The 9669-nt window shown below is 40.3% G+C and overlaps 1 long non-coding RNA gene across 1 annotated transcript in view; it reads left to right on the forward strand.

The window, feature by feature from the left end:
- Positions 1 to 3020, forward strand: part of LOC309621925 — a 120390-nt gene extending 117370 nt beyond the window's left edge. The window contains exon 3 of the long non-coding RNA XR_014240337.1: positions 2958 to 3020. This is a non-coding gene — a long non-coding RNA (uncharacterized lncRNA). The remainder of the gene's footprint in view (positions 1 to 2957) is intronic.
- The last annotated feature ends 6649 nt before the right edge of the window (positions 3021 to 9669 follow it).

The following is a 9669-nucleotide window of genomic DNA, read 5'->3' on the forward strand; positions in this document are numbered from 1 at the left end:
CTTGTTGATAAAGATAAGTGGAAAAACTAGAGTCGTTTCCAAGTGTAGGTAAGATATAATGAGAGGATGGAGGTGGAAAGTAGGGAGGCCCAGAGAGAAGTGGGAAGGTCATATTGGGCCAAGATGGTGGTAATATCCAGCAGAACAGATGGTAGGGCAGACTATGGGTTCATCTTTTTCATTTCGGCCCCCCACCTCATCCGTAATAATTCTTTGGGAATATTTCATGGCTCTGTGATGCAGGTACAGAATTCGAGTGAGGAGACTACACCCTCAGTGTCCAGCTGTCTGAGTCCTCAGTGTGCTTCAAATGATGGAGAACTATTGTTTCTTTATGAGAAGAGTTAGTACCTCGTAGCTAAGCTTAAGCTGGAGCTTATGCAATATTGATTCCATTTTATATATACTGTTGGCATGGAGGTTCCTCCTCCTCTTTTCTTGACCATTATGAAATGAATCTATATTTCTCAATATTTGGGTATATCAGGTAAATACATTAAGTAAAGGAATCTTATATATTGCTCCCTGCATAATTTGCTCTTTCTTTTTTATTTTAAAGAAATTCACGTTATTAATTAATTAATTAATTAATTAATTAATTAATTATGACTGTGTTGAGTCTTTGTTTCCGTGCGAGGGCTTTCTCCAGTTGTGGCAAGTGGGGACCACTCTTCATCGCGGTGCGCGGGCCTCTCACCATTGCGTCCTCTCTTGTTGCGGAGCACAGGCTCCAGACGCGCAGGCTCAGTAATTGTGGCTCATGGGCCCAGTTACTCCGCGGCATGTGGGATCTTCACAGACCAGGGCTCAAACCCGCATCCCCTGCATTGGCAGGCAGACTCTCAACCACTGCGCCACCAGGGAAGCCCGTTTGCTCTTTCTTGTTTCTCTTTTACCTTTACTAAATTAGCACAGGGAGAGACCTTGAAATGTTCTAATCAGGAGACATTAGAACATCATATTTCTAGAGAGGTTGGTTGGACAGAGCAGGGGTCCCAGTGAAAATCAAAGCTTCTGTTTCTACTTAGAAGTGTACCTGTATAGAGTAGAGGGCTCCAGGAAATATCCTAGAATATTCCAATGTCCCTGCAGGAGATCATTAACAGAGGTAGGATCTGGTACCAGATCAGTGTACTATGACATGTTTGTCAGTCATCTGATGTGAGATTCTCAGAGCCAATCCCATATGGTAGGGCTGAGTGCAGAATGATGAAGAACCTGTGAAAGCCTTTGATTTCATGTTAAAGATGAAGCTCTGATTTCGGGTAGAATTTTCTTACCTGACTGAATGTCACCCTTCTGTGGTGATGAGATTCTGTGCTTTACCTCCGTTGGTGACCACTGACTGAAAATCATTAGAGAGTCATGTCTAGAAAGCATTCTTTATTTAATTTCTTAAAGAAGAAAACATAGAAAACATTTTTATCCACTTTCAAATTGAGGATCAAAGGGAATGACATCAGTGAAAATGTCAGAGTAAGGAGCTCTGGCTTGTGTCCACCCCCAGAAACACTAACATACGTGGTACAACCTGTCAAAATGATCTTATCAACACATGTAAGTTTTCTTTTCTTTTCGCCCTGTAGATTTATCTTTCATTGAAACTTTGCTTACTAGAGGATGTGGAGAATAAACAGGGAAGTAGAAACTGTATTTCCTGATGAGAGAATCACTAAGTCACATTAGCTGTTCTGAGCTACGTCTTACTCACCGTGACTGTAATTAAAACAAACAAACAAAACACTTTTTTTTGGTAAGTCAGTTCTGACATTTCCTCGTTAAAGACATGGTAACATGGTAACATGGTAACAGATACAGACTTAGACATTTGCCTGCCTCTGTCTTTCCGATTCTTGTGGTCTTAGGTAATAGGCCCAAAAGGTGCCCTGCCGCATCATCTGGTAGCTCAATTTTTACCTTTTCAAGCAGCTCCATTCAGTTTTTGTTAGTGCTGTTACCACTTTACATCCCAGCAGCAGCTAGAAGGTACAGAGTTCTCTAAAACCCCTTCAACATTTATAGTTTGTAGACTTTTGCTGATGGTCATTTGACTGGTGTGAGCTGAAACCTTTTTCGACATTGGATTTGCATATGGCTAATAATTCCTTAATACTAAGCTTTAGGCATGTCCTTTTTTTCTTTTCCTTTTTTTTGAAGAGTGACTACAACTTCCCTCTTCTTATTGACTTCTTGAAAAATTTGTCTTGTGCTGAATTTTCTTGCGTATTCCCTACCGCAGAGCATTTTTTGAGGGCAGGTGTCATTTACAGCCCTGCAGTCCTTGTGACTATTAAGCAAACATTAGCACTTTGTTTAAAGCTGCTGTTGTGGGAAACAGCCACAAGGCGGCAGCATCATTACGTTCTCAACTCTTGTTACTAGTGCAAAAGAGTCTTCCTGGAGGTAGTGTTCCAAGGTTGTAAATTAGAGTGGAATGTGCTGGGACAAGCCCCCAGAAGTTTATTTCTCCTTACTTATGTTTGCTTTTTAAATTGAATTTCTATTTCTTATCGGAGTAAATTTGATTAGAGTTTTGTGATTGTCTGGCTGTACAGAATCTGCTCAATGATTCATACATATGTCTGTTCATGTTCGGATCCTGTTACCAGGTATGTTATTACAGAATGTTGAGTAGACCTCCCTTGGTATTTGGTAGGTGTTTTGTCATTATATATTTTATATGTATTGGTGACTATATAATTCATATAGTTTATATGTTACATGTTTATATATATTTAACATACATTAGTATATCTATGTTAGCCCCATAGTCTTAATTTATCCATCCTCCCACCTTTCATTTTGGCTAACCATTAGTTTGTTGTATAAGTCTGTGAGTGTCTGTTTCTGTGGAAATATGTTCATTGGTAGTAATCTTAGGATAACATGTACACATGATATCATAGGATATTTGTCATTCCCTTTTGACTTACTTAACCTAATATGATTATTTCTAGGCTCATCTGTAGTCCTGAAAACAGCATTGTTCATTTTTTTCCCGAGGCTACTATTCCATTTGGTATGTGTACCACTTCTTCTTTGTCCATTTATCGGTTGATGGACATTTTGTTTGCTTCCATGTCTTGGCTATTGTAAATACTGCTGCAATACACGATTTTCCATCCCGTGTCTTTTTTTTTTTAAGATTTTTTTTTAAATTAATTAATTTATTTATTTATTTATTTTTGGCTGTGCTGGTTCCTTGTTTCTGTGCGAGGGCTTTCTCCAGTTGCGGCAAGTGGGGGCCACTCCTCATCACGGTGCGCGGGCCTCCCACCATCGCGGCCTCTCCCACTGCGGAGCACAGGCTCCAGATGCGCAGGCTCAGCAGCTTTGGCTCACGGGCCCAATTGCTCCGCGGCATGCGGGATCCTCCCAGACCAGGGATCGAACCCGTGGCCCCTGCCTTGGCAGGCAGACTCTCAACCACTGCACCACCAGGGAAGCCCCATCCCGTGTCTTTTTGATTCTGACTTTCACAGGTGAAAGGCCCAATAGTGGGACTTCCGGATCATATGGTGACTCAATTTTTACCTTTAAATGCGCTGCCATTCTGTTCCTATTATTGGCCGTTACCAGTTTACATCCCACTTAGACCGAGAGGTTACGCTATTCTCCACAACTTCTTCAACATCTATTGTTTGTAGACTTTTTGCTGATGGTCATTCTGACTGGTGTGAGGTGATACCTTTGTGTAGATTGGATTTGCATGCGTCTCATATTTCCTGATGTTTTGCGTTTATCAGTGTCCTTTTCACTTTTTTTTTAAGATTGAGCGAAACGTACAACTTCTAACTGCCTTCTTGAAAAATTTGCTGCGTTTGGATTTTTTTGGCCATTCCCTTCCCCAGGACATTTTTTGAGGGCATGAGTCATTTACAGCCCTGCAGTCCTTGTGAATATTAGTGACCATTAGCAGTAGATTTAAAGCTGCTGTTTGAGGAAACGGCTTTTGGGTGGCAGGATTTCTACGTTGCCAACTCTGCTTGCTAGGGAAACAGAACTTCGCTGCAAGTTGTGGTTTTAGGTTGCAGATTAGAGTGGAATGTGCCAGGACAAACCCCCATAAGTTTAACCTCCGTAATTCTTGTCTGTCTCTTTAAGTTGTAGTTTTTATCAGAGCAAATTTGATTGAAAAAAAATTTTTTTTTGTAGGAGTACAGAATCTTGTTCATTTACACATATACCTATATTTATTGATCTTTGGGTCCTTTTCCATGTAGGTTGTTACAGAGTGTTGAGTAGACCACTCTTGGTATTCCATAGGTCTTTGGGGATTATATATTTTATATGTATTAGTATATGTGTGTTAACCCCAATATCCTAATTTATCCATTCCTCACACGTTTTCTTTGGCTTAACCATAAGTTTGTCTTCTCAATCTGAGATTGCCTTTCTCTATGGAAATATGTTCATTTTTATGAATTTTCAGATAACATAAGGGACATCATAGGGCATTTGTCTTTCTCATTCTGACTTACTTCACGTTGTGTGATTATCTCTAGGCTCCTCTGTGGTGCTGCATATGCCATTCTTTTATTTTTTTCCGTGACGGATATTCCATTCTGTCCATATTACCACTTCTTCTTTGTCCATTCATCTGATTATGGACCTTTTTTGTGTTTCCATGTCTTGGCTATTTCAGTATTGCTGCAGTGCACATTTGCCTGCCTCTGTCTTTCCGATTCTTGTGGTCTTAGGTTATAGGCCCAAAAGGTGCCCTGCCGCATCATATGGTAGCTCAATTTTTACGTTTTAAAGCAGCTCCGTTCAGTTTTCGTTAGTGCTGTTACCACTTTACATTCCACCAGCATCTAGAAATTACAGAGTTCTCTAAAAGCCCTTAGCATTTATAGTTTGTAGACTTTTTGCTGATGGTCATTTGACTGGTGTGAGCTGAAACGTTTTCACGTTGGATTTGCATGTGGCTAATAATTCCTTATACTGAACTTTAGGCATGTCCTCTTTTTTCTTTTCCTTCTTTTTTAAAGAGTGACTACAACTTCCCTCTTCGTATTGACTTCTTGAAAAAGTTGTAATGTGTAGAATTTTCTTGCCTATTCCCTACCCCAGGGCATTTGTTGAGGGCAGGTGTCATTTACAGCCCTGCAGTCCTTGTGACTATTAAGCAACCATTAGCACTTGGTTTAAAGCTGCTGTTATGGGAAACAACCACAAGGCGGCAGCATTATTACGTTCTCAACGCTTGTTACTAGTGCAAAAGAGTCTTCCTGAAAGTAGTGTTCCAAGGTTGTAAATTAGAGTGGAATGTGCTGGGACAAGCCCCCAGAAGTTTATGTCACCTTACTTATGTTTGTTTTTTAAATTTAATTTCTATTTCTTATCGGAGTAAATTTGATTAGAGTGTTGTGGTTTTCTGGCTGTACAGAATCTGCTCAATGATTCATACATATGTCTGGTCATCTTCGGATCCTGTTACCTTGTATGTTATTACAGAATGTTGAGTAGACCTCCCTTGGTATTTGGTAGGTGTTTTGTCTTTATATATTTTATATGTATTGGTGAGTATATAATTCATATGGTTTATATGTTATATGTTTATATACATTTAACATACATTAGTATATCTATGTTAGCCCCATAGTCCTAATTTATCCATCCTCCCACCTTTCATTTTGGCTAACCATTAGTTTGTTTTATAAGTCTGTGAGTGTCTTTTTCTGTGAAAATATGTTTATTGGTAGCAACCTTAGGCTAACATGTATACAAGATATCATAGGATATTTATCATTCCCTCTTGACTTACTTAAGCTAATATGATTATTTCTAGGCTCATGTGTAGTCCTGAAAACGGCATTGTTCATTTTTTTCCCGAGGCTACTCTTCCATTCGGTATGTGTACCACTTCTTCTGTGTCCATTTATCTGTTGATGGACATTTTGTTTGCTTCCATGTCTTGGCTATTGTAAATACTGCTGCAATACACGATTTTCCATCCCGTGTCTTTTTTTTTTTAAGATTTTTTTTAAAATTAATTAATTAATTTATTTATTTATTTTTGGCTGTGCTGGTTCCTTGTTTCTGTGCGAGGGCTTTCTCCAGTTGCGGCAAGTGGGGGCCACTCCTCATCACGGTGCGCGGGCCTCCCACCATCGCGGCCTCTCCCGCTGCGGAGCACAGGCTCCAGATGCGCAGGCTCAGCAGCTTTGGCTCACGGGCCCAATTGCTCCGCGGCATGCGGGATCCTCCCAGACCAGGGATCGAACCCGTGGCCCCTGCCTTGGCAGGCAGACTCTCAACCACTGCACCACCAGGGAAGCCCCATCCCGTGTCTTTTTGATTCTGACTTTCACAGGTGAAAGGCCCAATAGTGGGACTTCCGGATCATATGGTGACTCAATTTTTACCTTTAAATGCGCTGCCATTCTGTTCCTATTATTGGCCGTTACCAGTTTACATCCCACTTAGACCGAGAGGTTACGCTATTCTCCACAACTTCTTCAACATCTATTGTTTGTAGACTTTTTGCTGATGGTCATTCTGACTGGTGTGAGGTGATACCTTTGTGTAGATTGGATTTGCATGCGTCTCATATTTCCTGATGTTTTGCGTTTATCAGTGTCCTTTTCACTTTTTTTTTAAGATTGAGCGAAACGTACAACTTCTAACTGCCTTCTTGAAAAATTTGCTGCGTTTGGATTTTTTTGGCCATTCCCTTCCCCAGGACATTTTTTGAGGGCATGAGTCATTTACAGCCCTGCAGTCCTTGTGAATATTAGTGACCATTAGCAGTAGATTTAAAGCTGCTGTTTGAGGAAACGGCTTTTGGGTGGCAGGATTTCTACGTTGCCAACTCTGCTTGCTAGGGAAACAGAACTTCGCTGCAAGTTGTGGTTTTAGGTTGCAGATTAGAGTGGAATGTGCCAGGACAAACCCCCATAAGTTTAACCTCCGTAATTCTTGTCTGTCTCTTTAAGTTGTAGTTTTTATCAGAGCAAATTTGATTGAAAAAAAATTTTTTTTTGTAGGAGTACAGAATCTTGTTCATTTACACATATACCTATATTTATTGATCTTTGGGTCCTTTTCCATGTAGGTTGTTACAGAGTGTTGAGTAGACCACTCTTGGTATTCCATAGGTCTTTGGGGATTATATATTTTATATGTATTAGTATATGTGTGTTAACCCCAATATCCTAATTTATCCATTCCTCACACGTTTTCTTTGGCTTAACCATAAGTTTGTCTTCTCAATCTGAGATTGCCTTTCTCTATGGAAATATGTTCATTTTTATGAATTTTCAGATAACATAAGGGACATCATAGGGCATTTGTCTTTCTCATTCTGACTTACTTCACGTTGTGTGATTATCTCTAGGCTCCTCTGTGGTGCTGCATATGCCATTCTTTTATTTTTTTCCGTGACGGATATTCCATTCTGTCCATATTACCACTTCTTCTTTGTCCATTCATCTGATTATGGACCTTTTTTGTGTTTCCATGTCTTGGCTATTTCAGTATTGCTGCAGTGCACATTTGCCTGCCTCTGTCTTTCCGATTCTTGTGGTCTTAGGTTATAGGCCCAAAAGGTGCCCTGCCGCATCATATGGTAGCTCAATTTTTACGTTTTAAAGCAGCTCCGTTCAGTTTTCGTTAGTGCTGTTACCACTTTACATTCCACCAGCATCTAGAAATTACAGAGTTCTCTAAAAGCCCTTAGCATTTATAGTTTGTAGACTTTTTGCTGATGGTCATTTGACTGGTGTGAGCTGAAACGTTTTCACGTTGGATTTGCATGTGGCTAATAATTCCTTATACTGAACTTTAGGCATGTCCTCTTTTTTCTTTTCCTTCTTTTTTAAAGAGTGACTACAACTTCCCTCTTCGTATTGACTTCTTGAAAAAGTTGTAATGTGTAGAATTTTCTTGCCTATTCCCTACCCCAGGGCATTTGTTGAGGGCAGGTGTCATTTACAGCCCTGCAGTCCTTGTGACTATTAAGCAACCATTAGCACTTGGTTTAAAGCTGCTGTTATGGGAAACAACCACAAGGCGGCAGCATTATTACGTTCTCAACGCTTGTTACTAGTGCAAAAGAGTCTTCCTGAAAGTAGTGTTCCAAGGTTGTAAATTAGAGTGGAATGTGCTGGGACAAGCCCCCAGAAGTTTATGTCACCTTACTTATGTTTGTTTTTTAAATTTAATTTCTATTTCTTATCGGAGTAAATTTGATTAGAGTGTTGTGGTTTTCTGGCTGTACAGAATCTGCTCAATGATTCATACATATGTCTGGTCATCTTCGGATCCTGTTACCTTGTATGTTATTACAGAAAGTTGAGTAGACCTCCCTTGGTATTTGGTAGGTGTTTTGTCTTTATATATTTTATATGTATTGGTGAGTATATAATTCATATGGTTTATATGTTATATGTTTATATACATTTAACATACATTAGTATATCTATGTTAGCCCCATAGTCCTAATTTATCCATCCTCCCACCTTTCATTTTGGCTAACCATTAGTTTGTTTTATAAGTCTGTGAGTGTCTTTTTCTGTGAAAATATGTTTATTGGTAGCAACCTTAGGCTAACATGTATACAAGATATCATAGGATATTTATCATTCCCTCTTGACTTACTTAAGCTAATATGATTATTTCTAGGCTCATGTGTAGTCCTGAAAACGGCATTGTTCATTTTTTTCCCGAGGCTACTCTTCCATTCGGTATGTGTACCACTTCTTCTGTGTCCATTTATCTGTTGATGGACATTTTGTTTGCTTCCATGTCTTGGCTATTGTAAATACTGCTGCAATACACGATTTTCCATCCCGTGTCTTTTTTTTTTTAAGATTTTTTTTTTAATTAATTAATTAATTTATTTATTTATTTTTGGCTGTGCTGGTTCCTTGTTTCTGTGCGAGGGCTTTCTCCAGTTGCGGCAAGTGGGGGCCACTCCTCATCACGGTGCGCGGGCCTCCCACCATCGCGGCCTCTCCCGCTGCGGAGCACAGGCTCCAGATGCGCAGGCTCAGCAGCTTTGGCTCACGGGCCCAATTGCTCCGCGGCATGCGGGATCCTCCCAGACCAGGGATCGAACCCGTGGCCCCTGCCTTGGCAGGCAGACTCTCAACCACTGCACCACCAGGGAAGCCCCATCCCGTGTCTTTTTGATTCTGACTTTCACAGGTGAAAGGCCCAATAGTGGGACTTCCGGATCATATGGTGACTCAATTTTTACCTTTAAATGCGCTGCCATTCTGTTCCTATTATTGGCCGTTACCAGTTTACATCCCACTTAGACCGAGAGGTTACGCTATTCTCCACAACTTCTTCAACATCTATTGTTTGTAGACTTTTTGCTGATGGTCATTCTGACTGGTGTGAGGTGATACCTTTGTGTAGATTGGATTTGCATGCGTCTCATATTTCCTGATGTTTTGCGTTTATCAGTGTCCTTTTCACTTTTTTTTTAAGATTGAGCGAAACGTACAACTTCTAACTGCCTTCTTGAAAAATTTGCTGCGTTTGGATTTTTTTGGCCATTCCCTTCCCCAGGACATTTTTTGAGGGCATGAGTCATTTACAGCCCTGCAGTCCTTGTGAATATTAGTGACCATTAGCAGTAGATTTAAAGCTGCTGTTTGAGGAAACGGCTTTTGGGTGGCAGGATTTCTACGTTGCCAACTCTGCTTGCTAGGGAAACAG

The sequence above is a fragment of the Balaenoptera borealis genome (assembly GCF_965194805.1).
Source record: "Balaenoptera borealis genome assembly, contig: HAP1_SCAFFOLD_1201, whole genome shotgun sequence".
Classification (NCBI taxonomy): domain Eukaryota; kingdom Metazoa; phylum Chordata; class Mammalia; order Artiodactyla; family Balaenopteridae; genus Balaenoptera; species Balaenoptera borealis.